The sequence below is a fragment of the Ambystoma mexicanum genome, chromosome 2q (assembly GCF_040938575.1).
Source record: "Ambystoma mexicanum isolate Mex_15411 chromosome 2q, UKY_AmexF1_1, whole genome shotgun sequence".
Classification (NCBI taxonomy): domain Eukaryota; kingdom Metazoa; phylum Chordata; class Amphibia; order Caudata; family Ambystomatidae; genus Ambystoma; species Ambystoma mexicanum.
In genome coordinates this window covers 168,368,928-168,392,365 of record NC_090924.1, presented here as the reverse complement: position 1 = coordinate 168,392,365, position 23,438 = coordinate 168,368,928, and positions in this window count along the sequence as shown.

The following is a 23,438-nucleotide window of genomic DNA, read 5'->3' as shown; positions in this document are numbered from 1 at the left end:
ATCCACTGCTCTTTTTGAACCATTAAGGACAACATATCCTCTTACTCCCCATCCTTTGCCGATTTCTGTAACCACTCCTTTGCCACTGGCCTTTTCCATCTGGCCCCCGAGCACTCCCTTGTGCACCTGCTTCTAAAAAACCTGTCTGCTGACCCTTCCTGCCCGGCTAACTATCGCCCCATTTCCACCACCCAATTCCTGGGTAAACTACTGGAGAAATTGGTCCTCCTCCAACAGAGCCTTCATACTGAACTCATTGTTTATCTCCATGACCACCAATCTGGATTCTGGGTATCCAGAGGCATGGAAACTGCTGTCCTGAACACCCCTGAAGACATGCTCACAAACCTTGACTCTAACTCTCCACCTGTCCTCATCCTCCTCGATCTCTTTTCTGCCTTTGACACAGTTAACCATTCTATCCTTATAAAACTCAGCATCACGGACCAGGCTTGGATTGGCAGACCACCTTCCTCACTAATCATCCCTCTGAGTTTCAGCTAGGCCCCTTCTCATCCACCACCTCAATCTCCACCTGTGGTGTCCCCCAAGGCTCTATCCTTTCACCATGTCTGTTCAATTTCTATCTTGCCCCTCTCGCTCACTTTTTCTCTCCCTTCTCTCTTCATTTCCAGTGCTATGCTGACACACAGCTTTCCTTCAAACTTCCCTCTACTACCTTCTCCTCCTCCTCTATCATCCCCTGACTGTCTGACTGCTGTCCAAGCACTGTGTGTGGCCATGAGCTCTGTCATAATGCCAGTAAGGTGGATATCCTTCTTATTGGGACACATGTGGCCTATTTCCCTCCTACCCTCTGACTGCCTTCTCTGGGCCCTCTCCACTCACCTTCCCTTCAGGCCAAAAACCATAGGGTCATCTTCGGCTCCTCCATCTTTTCGAGAAATTGGAAAAGTTCAAACCCATGTACCACTGACCAATGGTGGACACATCATCATCGTCATTCTTGTCACTTTCGTAAATGGGATAAGTGTTACATTTAGGTTACTTTGTGTTATTTTGTTTTAAGGCGATATACTTGTAGATTTGCACACGTGCAGAACCATAACAATTAAACATTGTTGCACAGAGGGCCCCTCCCCACTAAGGTAAAGAAGGCGATCAATATGTGCACATGGAGTTTAGCTGTATAAATGGCATTCATGATGGATCATAACAATTATAAAAGGCACACATAATGGTAAACATGTATGGGAAGTGTTTTTCAAATTTAGTAAAAGATATTAAATATATGAGGTGGGATTGCTCTGTGTATCATGGGTTTCCGCGTTGTGGATTAATCAGAAGGGTGTTTTTGCCATCTTGACAAAGGTTTGCAAAGGCTTTGTCAGCAGTTGGGGAACAGGAGTTTCAAGTTCATCAATGGGGTAGCTGCGGTTAGTCTGCAGATGGCTCATATGCTGGAGGGCAAGGGAAGATATGATCTCTGGTGAATTGGAGAGCTCATTGTTGTAAGAGATAGGCATTTTGTGAATTAATGGGGTTGAAGCAGGTGGCTTCTCCAGGGGCACTTGCAGAGACCAGTAGTAATATATTTTAGGAGAGCGATTGTGTTGTGTTGTCAGAGAGTGGGCAGAACTCATGTGAATAGAAAATGGTCAGCTACGTAGCAGTCATAAAAATTGGAGACCGGACAGGTCTGGGCAATGTAATTAGCAAAGATGAATAGGTCAAAAGGGAATCTACTTGTCTTTCTCTCGTCTTCATGTGCTTAGGTATTTTTGGGGTAAGTCTGTGCGTGTCATTGATAGGAATTCTCTTGTTGTGTAACTAAGAGGCAAGACAGCCACCAAATATTGAGAGGTAATTGGGAAGGGGTGTGTTGAAAATGTAAACCTTGTAATTACACTTTTTAGGGGATTGTGTTATAAGGACCATGTCCAATGAACTGTGTGGGTTGTAGGGTTCTCTGTACAGGACAACCAATCATGCTTGGGGGGGGTGACTTTGTAACGCTATTTGGGGGAGTGTATTAACTGTTGCAAATTGTGTATAAGGTGTGTTCTTTATGTGGTTCAGAGAGACCAGGGTTAGTTAGATTCTTAGATGTCATCTAAGCCCCCTCCCGGCCGTTGTACAATAAACTTGTTTTATGGAAAAAAGGTACACTTACTAATTTTAGAGGTGGGCCTAATTTGGGTAATGGGGCAGAGGTAAAGGTCCACACCTACAATTTGGCCAGCCAGGTAGGAGACTTAGGCTCTCCAAAATTATTGTGTGTCTCCTGTTTGTCCAGCTTGACTGTGGTCCTTCACTGCAGGGACCAGCTCATGCACGTAATAGAAGCGGTTTCAGGCACCATGAGGCCTGCATGGCCCCATGAGGTGGAAGTTCCACAGCCCAGCTGTGAAGCTGAACTGATTGGGCGAGCACCTGTTTGAAGCGCTTTGAGGTTTTGATGTCCACATAAGTGCATTTTTGTCAGGCAAACCAAGTGGGGTGTAATAGGTGAAAAAGGAAAAAGGGTTTTTAGGTAGGACAAGAAATGTATTTGTGCGATTAGAAGGGACTAAGCAGGTTGAAGAGTGAATGTGTTTGGGAAGTGTTTGAATAATTTTATGTTGTTAACATTTCTTTTATTTTCTGGTATTATGTTAGTGGTCTTTCAATGCAGTGTGTTAATCCTGGGGATAGGCTCAATACCCTTCAGGGTGCTTGTCTGGTTGACTGGAGCCCTCACTTTAGAGTGAAGTGGTATCTTATGGTAAGATCACCTGTAGATACCTTTCTGAGGCATATCTTGGCACGGCCTTACTTGTACTAATTGTGCGGGTGGATGTCATAATAATCATTACAATTTTAACAACTGGCAGGTTACCCCAAGGACTCACCGTTACCTCTCTTCCTGTCCTGTGACTGACACCTTCCAGCAGGGGAAGACTCTCCTTGTTCCAAGCGGGGAGATGAAAGCGAAAGCCTCCCAAGTACCTCTTCCCCCTCCCAGATAAACCAGGTAGGAGAAGAAGCCCCAGGGAAACCCTCTGGGGAAGAAAACCCTGTACCGAAGGTTGCGGGAAAGATGTCTTCAATTGCAGGCGGAGATTCAGGTGAAGTCCGGAGGACGTTCGTCTTGAAAGAGAAAGAGACTGGTAAGTATAATCAGGTAAGTGGAAATATGGAAATGTAAGATGTTTAGGAATGTTGATTCCCCTTAAACAGGAACGATGTGTGGGAAAAGGTGCCAGTCAGAAACTTCTGAAAACTTCTACGATAGTAGAAAAGGTTTTGATTAGAACTGGTAAGATAACTAGATTGGATAGGGGAAAGCCACGGGGAATTCTTTACCTGAGAGGCAAGAAGGGAGGAGCTAGGAGTTGTTTTGATAGTGCAGAGTTTTGCACGGGCGGTCGCAATACCGGTGTGCCATAAGCCTGTAACTATGCGAAGGAAGATAGAATAGTGAGTTGGGGAAGGTAGAGAAACGGGAATTCAATATGCCGGAGAATCCCGAATGAAGCTTACCGCGCTCCGGAACGAGACCGGTGGGCAAACTTGGGAGAGAAAGAGATGGAGTCCGTGGAATCAGGAAACAGAGAGGCGGTGAGGAATGCACTGAAATTGAGACAGAGCAAGAAAGTTTAGAAGGCTGAAAGGTTAGTGTTTAGCAAGCCGTATCAGGATACCTAGATGCGAACTTACGTAGCGTTGTTGAAGCAGAGTAGCAACGCATTTGTGTGCTGATCACAGGAACAGATATACCTACACTCGGGCAGGGAGACAGCACTTCCTGGATACCGAGTCGTGCAGAGGCTAGACCCGCATCTCTAGTTACGGCGGCCATCTTGCTAGTAAAAACGGCTGACATTCACCGTCCTAAAGTCCATCGATGCCACAAGGACCACCACCTTCGAAGGGGCGTGACAGTATGCCCCCTCAAATGCCCCGGGCCACCCGGTTTATTCGGATGGGATCGAAAAAATCGGCGGACCAGAGCCGGAGCATGAACAGCCGATGCAGGTTCCCATGAGCGATCAGCCGGAGAATACCCTTTCCAGTCAATCAAGAACTGCAGACGTCCCCGAAAAAGACGAGAATCGCAAATACCAGCCACTTCATATTCGGGACCCATCGGGGTGATGACAGGAGGGGGTGCACCCATCCGTACTCGCGAAAAACGATCCACCACGTCCTTCTTCAATTGCGACACATGGAAAACAGGATGAATCCTGGACCAAGACGGAGGGAGCTTGAGCTTGTAAGCAGACGACCCCATTCGTTGCAAAACGGGAAAGGGACCGAAGTATCTCGGGGACAATTTGGACGGCACCAGATGACGAGGCAAAAATCGGGAAGCCAACCAAACTAAATCTCCTGGCACCAATCTCGGAGCTGGAGTGCGATGTCTATCAGCAGAGCGTTTGACACGGGCCTGGGCTTCCAGAAGAGAGGTCCTGGCTGATCGATGTCCCATCTGAATAGCATTGATGAGATCGTCCACATCGGGAAACCTAGATGCGGAGATTGGACTGCTGGGAAAACACTGAGGGTGATATCCGTAGGAGCAAAAGAAAGGGCTGAACCCCAAGGCTGAGTGTCGAGAGTTATTATATGCAAATTCTGCCAAAGGTAACAAGGAACACCAGTTGTCTTGCGAGGAAGAGATGTAACAACGCAAATAACCCTCCAGGGTCTGATTTAGATGTTCTGTCTGACCATTCATCTGTGGATGGAATCCTGAACTCAATGCTCGGGAGATATGCAAACTCTTGCATACTTGCTGCCAATATCGAGACGTATATTGTGAACCTCGATCAGAAACGATGGTCTCAGGAAGTCCGTGAAGAGAGAAAATCTGTGAAAGAAAAATCCTTGCCATCTGGGATGCGGTAGGAATCCGCGGAAGTGGAACAAAATGTGCCAATTTTGTAAAGTAATCGATTGTTACCATGATTACTGTGCAACCGTCCGAGATTGGCAGATCTACAATAAAATCTGTTGAAATCATTTGCCAAGGACGGTTAGGAACTGGCATTACTGAGAGGAGACCTGAAGGGGCAGATCGCGGGCATTTAGATTGCAAGCAGATGGCACAAGCGGAAATATAATCTGTGATGTCTCGAGTCATTTCCGGCCACCAGAAATTACGCTGGATCAATTCTTTAGTATTAGCCACACCTCTGTGACCAGCTAGGTAAGAGTCGTGACAAAGATTCAGAACCGTTCTTCGTAGTTCACTTGAAGGGAGGAAGAGCTTTTTGTTATTATAAGCACATCCGTGGACCAAGGTAAGTTTCCAGGTTGCCAGAAATCTTGGATTCAACTGGATAAATTGCAAAGTTGAGTTAGCCACGTTTTGAAGAAATGTGGTAACTACCTGCACGAATGTGGCTCTGGGAAACAGAGGCTCTGTTCGCAAGGGCGTAGAGGAGTTATAATCCTTTCTAGACAAAGCCTCTGCCTTGAGATTGGCTCTTCCAGGAATAAAGGTGAATACAATCTCATACGGTGAAAAGAAGTGTGCCCAACGTGCCTGTCGGCTATTTCGGGTCTGAGAATATTGTAAGACGCTAAATTACTGTGATCTGTTCGGACCTCAACTGGGTGTCTTGCCCCCAATAGCAGGTGTCTCCACTCTTCAAATGCCCTTTTTATAGCCAGCAGTTCCTTTTCAAGCACTGAATAATTTATTTCAGAGGGAGACAGTGTCTTAGAAAGATAGGCTATAGGACATTCTATTCCTTGATCATTTTCTTGAAGCAGAACAGCCCCAATTGCCTGATGAGACGCGTCAGATTCAATAATGAATCTCTTGGCTTGATCTGGAGTAATCAGGATGGGTCCTGTGAGGAAATGTTGCTTCAATCCCTCAAATGCTAGTTGTGCCTCCTCCTACCAAAAGAACCATACATTCTTTTTAAGAAGAGCCGTCAGTGGGAGAATTTCTTGAGAATAATGTGGGATGAAACGTCTATAAAAATTTGTAAAGCCCAGAAATCTCTGCAGATCTTTGATGCACATCGGTATAGGCCAGTCAGTAATAGCTGAAACTTTCTTAGGGTCCATGGCTACCCCATTTGCAGAAATTATGTATCCTAGATAGGCAACCTGGTTCCTGTGAAACTCACATTTCTCTAGTTTGCAATAGAGATGATTGTTAAACAGTCTCCGTAGGACTTCCTTCACATGCTGACAGTGATCCGATGGGGATGTAGAGAAAACCAGAATATCATCTAAGTAGACAATAACTGTGTGAAGAAGAATGTCTGAAAATATGTGGTCCATAAAGCGTTGGAAGACAGCGGGGCGTTGGACAGACCGAAAGGCATTACTTTATATTCATAATGTCCCAAAGGAGTACGGAACGCCGTCTTCCACTCATCGCCAGCTCGTATACGGATGAGATGGTAAGCCCTGCGGAGATCTAGTTTTGTGAAGATGGTAGCTCCTTTAACGGCTTCGAGTATATCTGGTATGAGAGGCATAGGATAGCGATCAGGGATTGTGATCTTATTCAAGCCCCGGAAATCTATACACGGTCTGAGTTCCGTGGATTCTTTCTTGGGGATGAAGAATAAGGAAGCTCCAGCTGGCGAGGTGGATTCTTGAATAAGTCCATTGCGAAGATTCTTTTGGAGATATTCCTTAAGGACTTCAAGTTCTCGTTTTGATAGGACATACATGCGACCGAAAGGAATCGGTGCATCTGGGACTAGTTCCAAGGCACAGTCATCTCTCCGATGTGGGGGTAGCTCGGCATATTCTGAATCGGAAAATACTGTCTGAAATTGCCTGTATTCGAGGGGTAATTCTTGAATATGGTTCAACATAGAGATGGAGCCCGTATTTTCCAACATGGAGATAGTAGGACGAAAACCAACAGCTCCGTCCAAGAGAGTGCGTCAAACAATGTTCAGAGCCCAGAAAGACAGTGCCCGCCTTCCAATTGATATAAGGATTATGGGCTCGAAGCCAGGGTAACCCTAAAATTACTGGATAGTGTGCTGTACGGATTACATCAAAGACAATAGATTCTTGATGGGAGGAAATATTCATCCGTAAGGGTATTGTTTGTTCATTTATGGGTCCTGAAGTTAACGGACTACCATCCACCGACTCAACTGGTATTGCCATGGTCTTAACTGAACACGGGATGTTATGAGTGGTCTTCCAGAGGGTATCAACAAAATTCCCTGCGGCCCCACAGTCTATTAAGGCCGTGACCGGAATGGGATCAGAATCTCTCCATTTGATTTGGACTTGCAAGGCCAGCATAGTAAGATCGGGGATCTCTGTTACTTGTGATGGTATCATAGAGGATGAGGAACCTGTTACTGATTCCCTAGCCGCGGTTCCCCTTGCGGTTGGGAAATGGCGTTTCCCTGCCTTTTGACTGGGATGAGAGGATAATCTTGAATGGTGTGTTCCTTGGAACCACAATACATACACAGCCCCTTGACTCGACGTCTATTGCGCTCTTCTGGAGTAAGACGACCTCTGGTAGTTCCTATCTGCATAGGTTCTTCAGTCTGAGATTTCCGTAAACTAGGAGAGTAAGTAACAGGTTGTCTCACGGGACGGCCGCAACGTCGTTCCTTTAATCTTTCTTGTAATCGGTAGTCCATCTGCATGACCATGGTTATTAATTCTGCCAGATTTGGAGGTCTGGGGACTCGGGAGATCTCATCCTTTAACTCCTCGTTTAATCCCCTGCGGAATATAGTGATCAGAGCATCGTCAGCCCATGACGTGCCAGCTGCTAACTGCTTGAAATTGGTGATATAAGCCAACAGATCTTGGGATGCTTGTTTGAAATCCAATAACTGTTCTTGGGCTGAAACCGTGATTTCTTGACGGCTAAACATGGCTCTAAGACTGTTCAAAAAGGCGGGGTAAGAATCTAGCAAGGCATTATTTGTAGTAACAAGAGGCGTGGCCCATGCGAAAGCGGGACCTGTTAAATTTGCAATCATGTGTCCTACTTTATCACGGTCACTTTGAAAAAAGGCTGTCTTGAATGAAAACTGAACGGTACAAGCCTCAATAAAGGCCTTGAGTTTATGAGGATTACCATCGTATAAACCCCCCGGAATTGGGCCAGGAGGTATCTCAGAACAACTAGGGACTCTGCCTACCTGTTGTCGGAGATAGGCATTCTCCTGTTTTAAAGCCTGCACTTCAGCCGTCAATGCTTGTACAGCAGTAACTAATTGCTGTTGTTGGGCTGCGTCCATATTCCTTGTAACCCTGAACCCCTGAGATAACCTGCTCAGAATTCCTGATAACTCAGGTTAAATTTCGAAAACAATGATATTTTTGGGCGTTGCTAACTGTCATAATAATCATTACAATTTTAACAACTGGCAGGTTACCCCAAGGACTCACCGTTACCTCTCTTCCTGTCCTGTGACTGACACCTTCCAGCAGGGGAAGACTCTCCTTGTTCCAAGCGGGGAGATGAAAGCGAAAGCCTCCCAAGTACCTCTTCCCCCTCCCAGATAAACCAGGTAGGAGAAGAAGCCCCAGGGAAACCCTCTGGGGAAGAAAACCCTGTACCGAAGGTTGCGGGAAAGATGTCTTCAATTGCAGGCGGAGATTCAGGTGAAGTCCGGAGGACGTTCGTCTTGAAAGAGAAAGAGACTGGTAAGTATAATCAGGTAAGTGGAAATATGGAAATGTAAGATGTTTAGGAATGTTGATTACCCTTAAACAGGAACGATGTGTGGGAAAAGGTGCCAGTCAGAAACTTCCGAAAACTTCTACGATAGTAGAAAAGGTTTTGATTAGAACTGGTAAGATAACTAGATTGGATAGGGGAAAGCCACGGGGAATTCTTTACCTGCGATGCATGAAGGGCGGAGCTAGGAGTTGTTTTGATAGTGCAGAGTTTTGCACAGGTGGTCGCAATACCGGTGTGCCATAAGCCTGTAACTATGCGAAGGAAGATAGAATAGTGAGTTGGGGAAGGTAGAGAAACAGGAATTCAATATGCCGGAGAATCCCGAATGAAGCTTACCGCGCTCCGGAACGAGACCGGTGGGCAAACTTGGGAGAGAAAGAGATGGAGTCCGTGGAATCGGGAAACAGAGAGGCGGTGAGGAATGCACTGAAATTGAGACAGAGCAAGAAAGTTTAGAAGGCTGAAAGGTTAGTGTTTAGCAAGCCGTATCAGGATACCTAGATGCGAACTTACGTAGCGTTGTTGAAGCAGAGTAGCAACGCATTCGTGTGCTGATCACAGGAACAGATATACCTACACTCGGGTAGGGAGACAGCACTTCCTGGATACCGAGTCGTGCAGAGGCTAGACCCGCATCTCTAGTTACGGCGGCCATCTTGCTAGTAAAAACGGCTGACACCCACCGTCCTAAGGTCCATCGATGCCACAAGGACCACCGCCTTCGAAGGGGCGTGACAGTGGACCCTGCACCTTGAGTTTCTTGGTTAGTCTAACATAGGGTGGGTCTCCTTTGTAAGTTTCAGGGAAGATGGCTCTGTAGTAGAAAGGGCCATACGAGTGAAAAGAGGAAGAGATACAGCAGTGTTGCATTGGAAAACATTGCGCTGCTTCTATGCTCGAGTGAAGGTGAAATCTCAAAAAAATGGAAAGAATTAGGGCTGGCGTGTTTTAATAATATGTTGTGTTTTGTGTGCAGTTAAGGAATACATATTTATTGATATGATAAAGCAGTGAGTGCGGAGAGTGAGTGTGGGGAAAATCTCCTAAAGGACAGAAAAGGAATTTTTGGGTAGTCATTTTTGTATTGGCTGGTTTTCTCTAATAATATTGGGATTTTGGGGATTTTTCTTGAAACATTGAAACTCCATTGAATCATTTATGCCAAGTGCTCTCCGGACATAAAAAAAAACATTTTGAAATATCAGCAATGGTTGAGGAAAATGAAGGGCAATATGTCTAAACCATGGCCTGGTGAGGGTTCCTATGGTAAGGATACATTGGAAAATCTGCGTACTTTCTTAGGGACCAAACATAAAGGGTCACAATTGGACAATAGACTGAATATCTTGGAGCTATGGCGGTTATATGAGAAGGGTGGGAAGTCCCAAGAGGTTGTGGCTATGGAAGAAGGAAAAAGGAAGGAAGCTAGGATTTTTTCTGCACCACCCCCACATGGGTGTTATCCTTTGTCGCCCGCAGATTGGTATACAAATCCAGAGATTGAACCTCCATATTCTTCAGTGACTACTCTGCTAGTTAAGAGACAGTTAATACCTCCATCTGCACCAATTTTCAAGAGACAGGAATATGAGGGAAACAGAAGGGTAAAGCCTTCTTTAGTAAAGATTGTTGGTGGGCCCCTAAGGAAAGAGGAAAGAAGAAAAGTACTTCTTAAGAATAAATCAGCATTAACCTTGGGACCAAAAGAGCCTGAGCGAGAGAGGATTGTAAGAAGCAGGCATTAAGAAGAGTCTGCGAGGAGAGAATTGCCCCCCTGTTCCAGGATAGAAGATAGATTACGGAGAGTAATGGAAAAGCAAGAACAGCAGAATAGGGATGAGCGTCAAGTTCATTAGAGAGCATGGTACAACAGGATAGGAGTAAAAAGCAGGAAGAGGTGAACAGGGCAACACTTGAAGTGGAGGAAGGAAGATGGAGACAGATTCTCATACAGCTTGATAAATCTGTCATAAAGAGAGTGAGTGTGGACATGGAAAGGGAGAGCACCACTGTAGATGCAGAGTTAGAACAAAGGGGAAGAGTGGTGGCCTGCTACGGCAGCCCAGATGGTGTGATTTTCTCCACAAAAGGATCAGGGGATGTGATAGAAGGGACAGGGGAGGAAGAGGAGGATGACTGGGAGACAGCCAATGAGCAAGGAGGACAGGAAGCAGAGGCTACTCCTCCCGCTCTAGGGAGGACTCGGCAAAGTACGCCATGGGGTCTTCGGGCATGCCGTGGAAACTGCATGGCCATAGGGGGAAGGGAGAGCACAGCTAGGGGAAGCCCTAGTAAAATCAATGTGACTCAATACCCCCTACTCCCAAATCGTCTGGGGAGGGCGTATTATGCCCCATGGTCACACATGGACTGCAATAACTTAATGGGGACACTTCCTTCACTTGATGCAGGGGCAGGGACGTGGATTTATGCTCTAGAAAAACAAACCGCAAGTGTCATGTTAGCAATTGGGGACATGAAAAACATTATCACGACCTTGATGGGGGAACGGTCAGAGAAGTTGTGAAGAAAGCGGGGTATCAGGAATTCAATTAGACACAAATACCCATGATGGAGCGGCTTTCAATAATTATATGGTACATGTTTGTGAAACACTGAGGATAATGTATCCTGATACAGAAGACATACATTCTATTTTGGCAAAAACAATGAAGTTAGATGAGGATCCCACTGCTCACATTCAGTTGAATCAGGATATGTGGAGAGCAGAGACGGGAGAAGGATGGGACAAAAAGTGGCTATTTTTTATCACATGTTGAAAAAGGGACTTGCCAAAGAAGTACAGCATGACCTAGACAAGGTTGTAGGGATGGAGGCAAAGAGTTGGCAGGCAATACAGGCACACATTGTGCCTTTTTGTAAAAGGTGACAGGAAAAGGAAAAGAGGGCACGAACCAGGCACAAAAGGCTGAGGCCTAGCTGGTCCAGAAAAAAATAGCAAAGATTATAGGGAACAATGATAACCAGCCCCATAGAGGGACAGCAGGGACAGTTGGGACAACAAGGACAAATAGACTCTGGAATGGGACAAGCATAGACCGACGGGTATATAGCTGGACCAAGACCGATGAGAGGATTTCCATGGGGTATGGGAGGATTTTCGTGAGGTGTGGGCCTATGGGAGGTGGGTATGGAAGAATGTATTGAGTGTAGTGTTGGGTCTGTGGAAGAATGGGGCATGTGTCACAGGATTGTCGCAGTCGACCACAGCATTTTAACACAGGTCCCCTCCAGACGAATGCCCAAATATTACCCTATGCCCTGAACTCCATTGCAGCAAGTACAGGTTCATCAGAACCGGGGAGCTGGAATGACACAGACTCACACCCTGATCATGTCAGACCAGGCACCAGTACAGGCTTGGGAGGAGAATCCTCTACCGAATGGGACAGTCACCCATTACACTGGAGCAAGTGTACTCGGAGGAAACCGTTTTTTGCATCACAGGGCTCAACTGAACCAGGAATAAGACAGCCCACAAGCATCTCTGACATGTCCAGTTCTATCAGTTACTACAGATCTGGAAGAGGAACCCCAGATAGGTATAAAGGTAGGTAAGCAGACATTTTCTTTCATGATCGACACAGGGGCCACAAAATCCTGTATTAAAGAACGTGGATTTCCCCTATCAGGAAAAGCAATGGACGTGCAGGTCTTTTATGGGGCTGTTCTATCAGTTACATACACTGAAGATTTGCATATCAGGGTAGGCAGTCAAATTTGATCTGTTCTCTTGTTATTCCGCAAAGATGCTCCAGTGAACGTTTTGGGTAGGGACCTCCTAAGCAAGCTTAACATGTCGATCACGTTTTCAAAGGACGGCATAGTATGCTCAACTCCAGGATCGTACCCTTTAAGAGAAGCAGCCCTTTTCCCCACATATTGAAGTGACAGCGTGATTAGGGGGCTGCCAATACATTCTACATTATTCTTGTATGGGGTAATGATAGTGTTAAGTTGGCTACCTGGAATAAGAGATAGGACATGGCAGATACCCCTAGAATGTATGTTCCGGTCTGCCGAGTCACAGGAGATAACGCCAGAAACTATCGCTAACCATTCTTCTAGAAGTCGTGGTTGTGAAGAAGGATAGGGTGGTTCTTTCAGGCATCGATGAGGAAGGAGGCGAATGGCGCACAGTTTTGTGTGTTGATCTGACTTCATCGTTAAGAGATGTGTCCGGTGAGCAATTGTTCGAGGATGTGGAAGACGCAGATGAAATGATTTTTGAGATTGGGGTGCCTTGTCAGTTAATGGTGGATCAAATGGAGGTACCACAGGCTCTATGAGAAGGGTAATGCCTGAGAGAGCCACCACAGTTAAGAACACACTTCAACCAGATACAGTAAAACAGATGCAACAGTTGTTGAGGCTCTGTAAATATTGTAGGTCTTGGATTTTTGACTACTCTAGTTAAACGAGGCCCCTGCTGCAAGACATACAGGAGCAGCAGTTTTAAGTCTTGTGGGTGGTCAGTACTGGATAGAGGTGGAGAAGCAATTCCTGTCACATTACTCTGCGCAAGCTGCCGAGTTGGTGGCACTTATTGGGGCACTGGAAATGAGCAAGGGGAAGCATATTTTACCAAAACAATACTATCTGGGTTATCTAGATGGCAGAGAATAGGGTTTAGAAGATCTGATGGGGACCCTTGTCCAGTATGCAGTGCTGATTTCATGATTAATTGACACACTAACATTGTGTGTGAAGGTAGGGGTTGTTAAATATGATGTCATACTAGTAAAACTGATTTTGTAGCACTTGGAAATGATGCAGCGGACCGATCAGCAAAGGCTTCAGCTTATTTACCCCTCCCAGATATCCCAAAAATTGAAATGATGCCCAACAGGCACAATTGTCGGTCCTGTATACTGCAGTCCCCTTGTTACAAATTATTGAACTGCAGGGGAAAGCACCACAAGAGGAAAAGGAGCTATGGGCGAAGAGGGGGTTTACGCTCTTGCCCAGAGATTTGTTATGGAGGCAGGACCTGACAGGGAAGGTAGTGTTGCCCGTAGAGTTGCTTCTTGTGGCTTTGGAGCAACTGAATTTCCTGGCACATACTCCTTGGTGACAAATTGCAGCAGAACTTCAGGAGAATTGGTTTGTACCCAAACTCTCTGAAGAGGTGAGTATGTTTATTGGTAATTGCACACTCTATAAGGAATTCAATCGAGGAAATACTATGAGGGTGGTAAGAGGGGTTATACTCCGACCTTGAGGTCCTTTCAAGGAATTACATGTTGATTTCATTGATATGGTACAAAGGTGCAGCATCTATCATTATTTAATTGTGATTGTGTGTCCATTTTCCCAGTGGATTGAGGTTGGACACCGAGTGTACCCTGATGCTAAATCAGCAGCGAGATTCTTGCTAAGGGAAGTATTTCCAAGATGCGGTATTTGTGAAGTGTTAATGTCTGATAACGGGACTCACTATTTTAATGCTTTGTTCACTGAAATTATGCCACAGGTGGTGCTCGGTGTACAACCCACAGGCCAATGGAAGTGTGGAGCATCTCATTGGCTTGTTGAAAACTCAATTGTCAAAAATGTGTTCTGATTTGCATAAGTCATGGCTGTACTGGCTTCCCCTAGCACTATTTTGTTTACGGAATAAGCCTGGAAAAGATCACTACCTTAGTCCCCATGAGGTGGTGACTGGTTGAAGAATGTTTACACCACTCTCACCCGCAAACAAAGGTACTGATGCACATAAGTCAGCAGACATTCTGGAAAATGATTTTGGGGACTATCTTAAGACTTTAACCAAAAGTGTCACAATTGTGTCCTCAAAGGTTACTGCATCTCATCAGCAAAACAAGATCAAAGGTGGCGCGGGACCAAACAAGCATCAGCATCTGTTGACTCCCCGGGGAGAGGCTCTTTTATCCATCACTCAAAAGACTGTAAATTCCTCAGACCCCATAGGGTCAGCATCTCCACTCCAACGGCTGTGTGAATGGACGGCATTAAATCTTGCGTGCATCTCCAAAATGTTCGGAGGGACACTGGTACTCCACCACTGACGCCTGATGAACAGGAGTAGAGTAATAATTAAGTTAAGTAGAATCTAAGGAATCACGGTTCGTTCCAGCTGACAGGGGGGGGGAGCATATGAAACCTAAGAATTGTTTTAATACATTGTTTTTTTAAAATTTCCTTCAAATTTAGACTTGTTTTTGTAAGAATTGTTTGTAGAATGACAATGTGTTCAACTATTTGTAGAGTTAGTTTCTTTTTTTTATTTTGGAGTCATATGTGTCGGACATCAGATGTATACAGGGGGAGGAAGCACTTGGACATTTGGGTACAATGGGCGCAGTATCGGAAACACAACAATGTTTTGAAATTGATTTTGCATCTGATGATTCTGATGGTAGTTTAGAAATTGTAAATGACACACACAGTTTTGCAGTTGACAATATGTGGTACCAGCACATGAAGAATGGGCAGGGAGAGAGTAACAAAGTAATGTTACATTTGCTCTTCATTCCACATGCCTCTGGTGTTGCTGGATTCTTTATTCCTGATGAGGCAGATGCACGTTGTCTGGTGCACCTAGCCCTATGCAGGGTTCGAGGGCAGTTTCAGGGGCATTCTGTAGCAGCTTCTGTCCTTCCGATCGATGAAGAATTTACAAATTCAACAGGGGAAGATCGTAAATATGTTCATTGTATGCAAGAAGTGCAGCTTAACCTTAAGGGTCTGATACTTGCAAACAACCAATGGGAGCGAGGGGTAATGAGTTGCAAGGCTGCACAAACTAATTTTTTCAAGGAGCCTGAGAAACCTGTTAAGGTCCGGTTACTTACACATTTTTTCCTGTGTTTTTAAGGCGATTGCACTGTGCCTGTGGGCATAAATCAAAACTGCAGCACCACTCTGCAAATTCCTGATTTGGCTGGCAATTCTTGATTTATTCTGGTCATGTGGGCCCTTTTTGTACAGACAATTACCTCCAGCATGGAGAGGTGTATGCAGCATCACCACTTTGCACATGCCCACAATTGTGGTTCCACATAGCCACCTGACACTGTCTGAATCGACATTTATGCCCTTTTGTCCCCCACACCCTCTACATCCATTGTGTCATCGGACATGGACAGTCTATAAAGTTTGCAGGACTCTGGAGACACTGACTTTTTGATGAGATTGAAAGAATCTAAGTGTCAGCAGCATCTTCTGAGGCTCTAAGGAACATTCCTGATCGTTTTCGACTGTTTAGCCATACTTAAACTGTGTTCTCCTCTCTATTGGCCCCAGGCGTGCAATCCTCTGTCAATGCAAAATGGCTTCAGATAACCCATTAAAAATTGCTATTATTTGTCAATTCCTTGGTGTTAGCGTTCAGTGCCATCAAAGAAGAACTTAGGGCATTGTGTCTTGTAGCCCTGCAGAATCGTTATATACTGGACCTCCTAACAGCTATGGAGGGTGGGGTGTCCCATAAATTGGGCAAGACTTGCTGCACATATGGGCCTCCTAATGACCCAGATAACAGAACTTTGGCTCGAACAATTACTGAACTGCAAACTCTGAAAGGGGCCATGGAGAGGGAGGTGAGAATTACTGACAATACTTTTTTGGACTCTCTTTTTTCTTGGAAGCCGTTATGGATGAACATAATCTTAAAAGTACTTTCACCTGTTTTGATTTTTTCTCTAGCACTTTTTGGTTCTTGACAGTTATGTCTTCGATGCTGCTCTACTCAGATGCCTACAAGTACTGCCATGTTTCTTTGAACCCTGTCTAAGGCTAGCTATAGGACCAATTTTCTTCAAACTGATTTTGTAATGATTGAACAGGGGGGTTTCCATCCTTCCCTAGGTTGGAATGAATGTGTAGATCAATGGGTCGATTGTGGAACTAATGAGGAGTCAATTTGGGGATGTCTAGCAGAGGATTATGGGAAAATGGTTGTGAAGATTTGTCCCATAAAAATAGTGAGATTGATGATTTGGAAATTGGTTTGTTATTTAATGGATTAACTAAAGGGGGGAGTCTTGAGAAATTGGAAACGTTTGAACTTCGCGCGCCATACCACTGCCAGGGGGGTGCACACGTCAACATTGTCATTTCTGTCACTTTTGCAAATTGCTACAAAATGTACAATATTTATGGTAAATGGGATAAGTGTTACATTTAGGTTACTTTGTGTTATTTTAAATAGATGCGATACATTTGTAGATTTGCACAAGCGCAGAAACATAACGATGACACATTATTGCATGGAGGGCCCCTCCCCACTAAGGTAAAGCAGACAATAAATGTGCATATGGAGTTTAGCTGTATAAACAGCCCTCATTATAGGGGATCATAATAGGTATAAAACACACACATAATGGTAAACATTTATGGGAAGTGTCTTTCGAATTTAGTAAAAGATATGAAATATATGAGGTGGGATTGCTCTGTGTAGCATGGGTCTCTGCATTGTGGATGAATCAGAAGGACGTTTGCCATCATGGAAAAGGTTTGCAAAGGCTTTGTCAGCAGTTGGGGAACAGGATTTTCAAGTTGATCAATGGGGTAGCTGTGGTCAGATTGCAGATGGCTCAAGTGCTGGAGGGCAAGGGAAGATATGATCTCTGGTGAACTGGAGAGCTCTTGTTGTAAGATATAGGCATCTTTTGAATTTGTGGGGTTGTTTGAAGTAGGTGGCTTCTCCTGGGGCACTGGTGGAGACCAGTAGTAATACATTTTAGGAGAACAATTGTGTGTGCATAGAGTGGGCAGAACTCATGTGAATAGAAAAAGGTGAGCCACGTAGAAGTCATAAAATTCGGACACCGGACAGGTCTGGTCAATGCGATTAGCAAACATGAATAGGTCAAAAGGGAATCTATGTGTCTTTTTCATGTCTTCATGTGCTTGGGGTAGGTCTGTGTGCGTCATTGATAGGAATTCTGTTGTTGTGTAAATAAGAGGCAAGGCTGCCACCAAATATGAAGAGGTCTTTGGGAAGCGGTGTGTTGAAAATGTAAACCTTGTAATTATACGTTTTTAGGGGATTGTGTTATACGGACTATGTCCAATGAACTCTGAAGGTTTTAGATTTCTCTGTACAGGACAACCAATCATGTTTGAGGCATGACTTTTTAACTCTATCTGGGGGAGTGCATAAAATGTTGCAAATTGTATGCAAGGTTTGTTCTTTGTATTGTTCACAGAGACCAGGGTCAGTTTGATTCTTAGATGTCACCTAAGCCCCCTCCCAGCTGTTGTACAATAAACTTGCTTTATGGACAAAAGGCGCACTTACAAATTTTGGAGGTGGCCCTAATTTGGGTGAAGGGTTGGAACTAAAGGTCCATGCCTACACTCTCCTTAACCCCTCACATCTTGGACCTTGCCAAGAAGGCCCACTTCCAGCTTCACCTCTTCACCTTTTCTCTTTCCTCACCTTTCCCCAGAAGCTCAATGTGTCCAGAGCTCTGGTCATCTCTAGACTGGACTATTGCAACAGACTCTTCCTCAGCCTACCTCTTTCCTCCCTCTACCCTTTCAGCTATTGCAGAATAGGGCTGCAAGACTTATCCTTGGCCTAAAGCTCAGGAACCATATCTCTCCAGCACTAAAATCTATCCACTGGCTCGCAGTTGGCGCAAGGATCAAATTCAAGACACTGTGCATCTCCCACAAGGCTTTCTGGGGCTGGGACTATGCTATCTCTAACTTTCTCTGCTTAAATACGTTCCTACTGGAGCCCTTCGCTCCTCTAACCCCAACCCTCTGCTTGTCAAACGCTTCCCCAGGCACAGAGTGGGGGCCGATCTCTCTCTTCTGCTGAATCCTCTCTCTGGAACAGCCTTCCTGCCCCTCTCAGACTTGAGCTGGATGTCCTTAAGTTTCAGAAACGTCTCAAAATACAGTATTTCTCTACCTCTTTCCCTCTTTCCCTTCCCTGTTAATCAACCCAGTCATGCTGAGACTGGCGGGCTGGACCTTGATGAATCTCACAGATAACAGGGCCCGTCCAAGTCAATACCAGCACCCTGCCCTGCCACAGCACTGCCCTTGTAGACCCTCTACTGGGTGGCTGTGCATCACACCCGTTGGACTCCCTCACCCTAGCACTTAGCCAGCGGTTCCTCCCCAGGCACCCGCAGCACTTCCTCCCTGACTCTCACTAGCACTAGCCCATACCTTCCTCCCTCCTCCTCAACCCCCCCTTCCTGCAATTCTTCTCACAGCACTTGCACATCCAAATGCCACAAGGCATGGTAGGACCACAGTTGTATTTTTCTGTTGTTTGCCATTGTTACAATTATGTATTTTCTTCCCCTTGCTCCCTCCACCCCCAATGTGCCTTGTGGTGCCTTGAAACACTATTTTGTTGTACAGGTGCCTAACAAATGCTCAGTAAATAAATAAATAAATTAACGAGCACCTCATCTTTTAGCATAGTCAAACTTTGTTGTTCACACCTTAGCTGTGGATTTGAAGAACCTTCCAGCTTGCTCTTGTGTAATGTGTAAAATGCCCTTTAGTTTGCTTTGTCTTCTAAAATCAATAACAATGCAATTGAAAAAAAGCATCTCCTGTAATAGCGCTATGCCCACACGCTTCCTGCGTAAATACAAACCCACTATATTGCACTTTGTGTAGTTATTCAGCCCCTGTACATTCCAAGTCACTACATTCAGGTCGTTAGTCATGAAACCACACAAACAACAACCACCTCTCATCTCCCAGACGTCCCACACTTCCTAGCACAGAAACCTACAATCCTGATAGTAATAACAAAATATCATACCCCATTCCACCTCAGGCCCAGGCTTGCCCCCTAGGCCTGTGCTCCATCACAGTTCCTCCCTGCCACCCAACCCAATTCCTTCCCTGAAGATTCCTTCCCTGATTCTAAAGCATAAATGTAACAGTGTGTCAGCAAGCATAACTCAACGTCCAAACCAACTGAACAGAAACACAGCTCAATATTTTCATGCTATTCAAGCCTGCCTGCCCTCCCTGTCCCACCCAAAACCGTGGTAGTGTGTGGTATTGGTGTACCCAACCAAAGGTATTGCCAAATTAGAAACACAACCAGGTGTAACCAAGCCAGGTGTATAATAACCAAGTAACAGCGGCAAAAAGTGTGTGCTACCTAAACAAATTCCGATCTCATACCATGGTCCGGTGTAACAACTATGGGGTCAGGCCTCCAATCTTAGACACCGTGGGACTAGCCGTGGTCATCCCTTCAATGAGCAGTTAGAGTCCTGCTCATCTCTTAGTGATTTCCTTTTGTTGACATCCATCCAATGATTCACCTCTTCAGGAGTTTCAAAGAAGTGTGACTTCCCGTTGTAGAGGATCTTCAATTTAGCAGGGTAAAGTTACATATATTACAGCCCTGTTGGTGTAGCCGCTCCTTGGTTGGACCAAACATATTCCGACACTGATGTACCATCACAGTATAGTCAGGGTAGATAGCCAATGTCAGGATGCCGTACATATAATTTCACCTTCCCTAAAAAATGCCACAATCCGTTCCCAGTCTTAAAGGTTCAGAATCTTTGCGATCAACTGTCTGAAAGGGGGGCAGAGGACTAGTGGCAGCTTCTTTGACAAAGATCCATGCTCTCTTTTGACTGTGAAACCCTGTGTCAGTCCAACAGGTTGTCTTGAAGATCTAATTTTGTGAGGTCTGGTATCAGGACCAGGAATTGTTTCCTTTTCTCAATGATCGGCCTGTCATGGTACACATATATCTTTTGATCTTCTTAAAAGAAGGTGTTATAATTCTTGACTTCTTGTAGTATACAAATATATGTGTTTCTACAGGTGGAGGTTTACAATAAAATGTTACAGAAGGTTGTTTCTGTCTTGGTTCCTGTTTCTGATCCTTTGAGCCTATTATAAAAGTAAAGTGGAAACTCATACTGTGTATGTAAAACCTGGGTGATGCACAACATTTCAAAGTGTCATTGCTTCCATAATCCTTCAGAATGTTTGAAAGCTGGCTTGTCTCTCATTCTCGATCTATAGCTGCTAGGGTCAATTGGATGACCATGTATTGCAAGAATTTCAGCCCTACAACTCATTTTCCGACACTTGTGATTTGGACTTTAGTATCAGACAGTCAGCCTGTCTGCAGATATAGATCTTCCCATCGATGGTGAATTTAAGTGTAGATTTACATGAAACTGTTGTCAATGGTATTCGAGTCATTGCCCGTCAATTTTTTTTTCCATAGCTTTTTTAACACTGAGTAATGAATGTCTTGCAGGTCGGTCATGATCCCTAGTTGAAGAGTGTAACATGTATGTAAAGATTAAGTAGTTGGTGAAAAACCAAACATTCCTATAGGCCTATTGTGTGTCCAATGTAATGTTCTTACAATTCCAATAGATAGGATTTTCTGGTTATTCCAAGTTGAGGAATAAATGGAAACATTGGATCAGGTGATTTCCTGGTGTGTCAACCAGTAGCATGTTAGATAACACAATATTGCAAGTAACATAGAAGGTCACATTTATTATGTTGGCTTATCCCAAAAGGTTCTATGTAAATAGCATTTAGTTCATTCACGAAAGCTTACAAATGGAAAATTAGGGAGCTCGCCCCACAAGGTAGCATGGGTTAAATCACTATTATCTTGAGAACTATTTGTCAAGAAATGTGTCTACGAGGCAATCATTGTTAATAAGTTACAGTGAGTACATAAAGAATGCATCACTATGAATGCATTTTGTGTTGGGTTCCAATTTGTAATCAGGGTTCGACCTACATTCTTTTCTAATATGAATTGGTTAGAAGTTGGAGCCATCATGGAATGGTTGTCAGGGAGCACAGATCATCAGCAAGTGTGCATTATATAAGCCACAGGAATTGTAAATTAATTGGTCCCTCAGTTATGTCAATATTTCACCCTAGTCTTTACCAACATGGCTGCCAGCCAAGGGACAATGTCATATTACTACTTCTAAAAGAGTTAGCCCTGTGATACAAGCCAGGTATCCTGTTTTTTCCACGTTCCCAAGGAGTGTGGTTCTATTTTCAAGAGTCTTGTTCATAATTTCAATGATGGAAACTTGCTTCCTCCAGCACAACTCTCCAGCTGACCCTGTTGCTGCACAGAACACCTACCTGTACCCTCCACAGTTGCCCCCGTGTGACCCGGGACTTACCTCTCAGTCAATATGTGATGGTACAATACCATGCATTGGTTTTCAAATTACAATAGACTTCTTTATCAGAATGTAGCCAATGATTGAAAGGAGCAAAAGAAAACTGATGAAAATGGAATCCTCATTAAAGCTTCATTTGTGCAATAGACCAATATGGGTTGAAGAGTATGAAATGAATTCTGTTCTTGTCATTTCAAGACTGCCTCTCTATTCCCAGAGCAATACATCTGAACGCAGGCCCATGTTAGTTTAGAGCGTACACAAAGAGCACAGGGCACATTTATAGCAATGTTACGAAGGGTGTGATGAAAAGAGCATGGGAAATATGTGCCATGTATACTTCACACATACAATGTGTGTGTTTCTCAAATATGTATTACGCATAACAGTACTTCTTGGATCCTTTTTTAATCATGAGCCTGAGGGCAATGAATCTTCAAATGGGAGCCAATATGTTTGAAAAAGCTAAGTGTTGTTCCTGGCACTCCAGCATTCTTGAAATGCAAGATTTCAAAGCATACAACTTGAAAGCAGCATGTGTTACTCTGCATTCATTTCAAAAGTAGAGTCTAGATCTGTTTTTAAATATACACAATGAAGTACCACCAAATTGCATGGTGTAATGAATTTAAATGTCACCAAGGCGTTCTGGACCATATAAAGCACAGGACTGCAGGTCAAGTGCTTCATGCAGGCATAGAACTCTGAGGTGACTTTTAATGGTCTTATTTAATTGGCCTAAGGCAGTGGTCTCCAGCCAGTAGATCGTGAGCTACTGGTAGCTCGCCTGAGGCTTCCCAGTAGCTCTTTGATCAGACCCCCAATTAGCATTGTGTGTTTATTTTGGTGTGTGGCGTCCCTGAGACTTCTCCCCTGCCCCCTCCAACTCCTCTTCGTGTAAACAGTCAAAAGTAGTGTGCACAGTGAGAGGAGGGACTGCATCTGGGCTTGAAGGGCTTGGGCAGCGTTCCAACATGGGATTAACTATCAATACTAAAAGTAAATGGGAAATGTGTGTTGTGGCCATTGTCACCAATAGGTGCAAATGATGGCAGATTAGAAAGGGCCTGGGTGCATAAATCTGCATGCTGTGTAAAACAAAGCTGGGGCTGTGATTGTTTCCGTCTCACTGTGTTTCTTGAGATTTATTTCAGCTAGCATTACTTTGCATGCTGGTAATTGTAGGCTTTCAATCAGAATGGGGAGATAAAGATACTGCTGTAATTGTTTTCTCAGCACGCGTGTTTGTGCATAGAAAAATAACAATCCGTGTGAGTCTCAGCTTGCAAGAAAAAAGGTACATCTCGCTTTGCATTTTTATGGTAAAACTGTGAATTCTTTTTTATATTTTCAGATATTAAATTCCCGGTTTTAAAGCTCTAGTACCCAAATTGTATTATAACCTAGGATGGAATACGGCGTGGTATGGAGGAGCCCACTTCTATGGATGCCCCAAAACAGGAATTCAAGTGATAACTGCAATTTTACATTTAAGTAAACATGGAAAACTGCTAGCTGCTATGCATTCTGATGCTTGTCCACTTACATGTATAAAACTAAACAGGAATGTAAAGTGACATGCCTATCAATACCAGCACTTAAAAAAAAACATAATGTGGGATGTTTTATGAAATGATAGTTGGAAA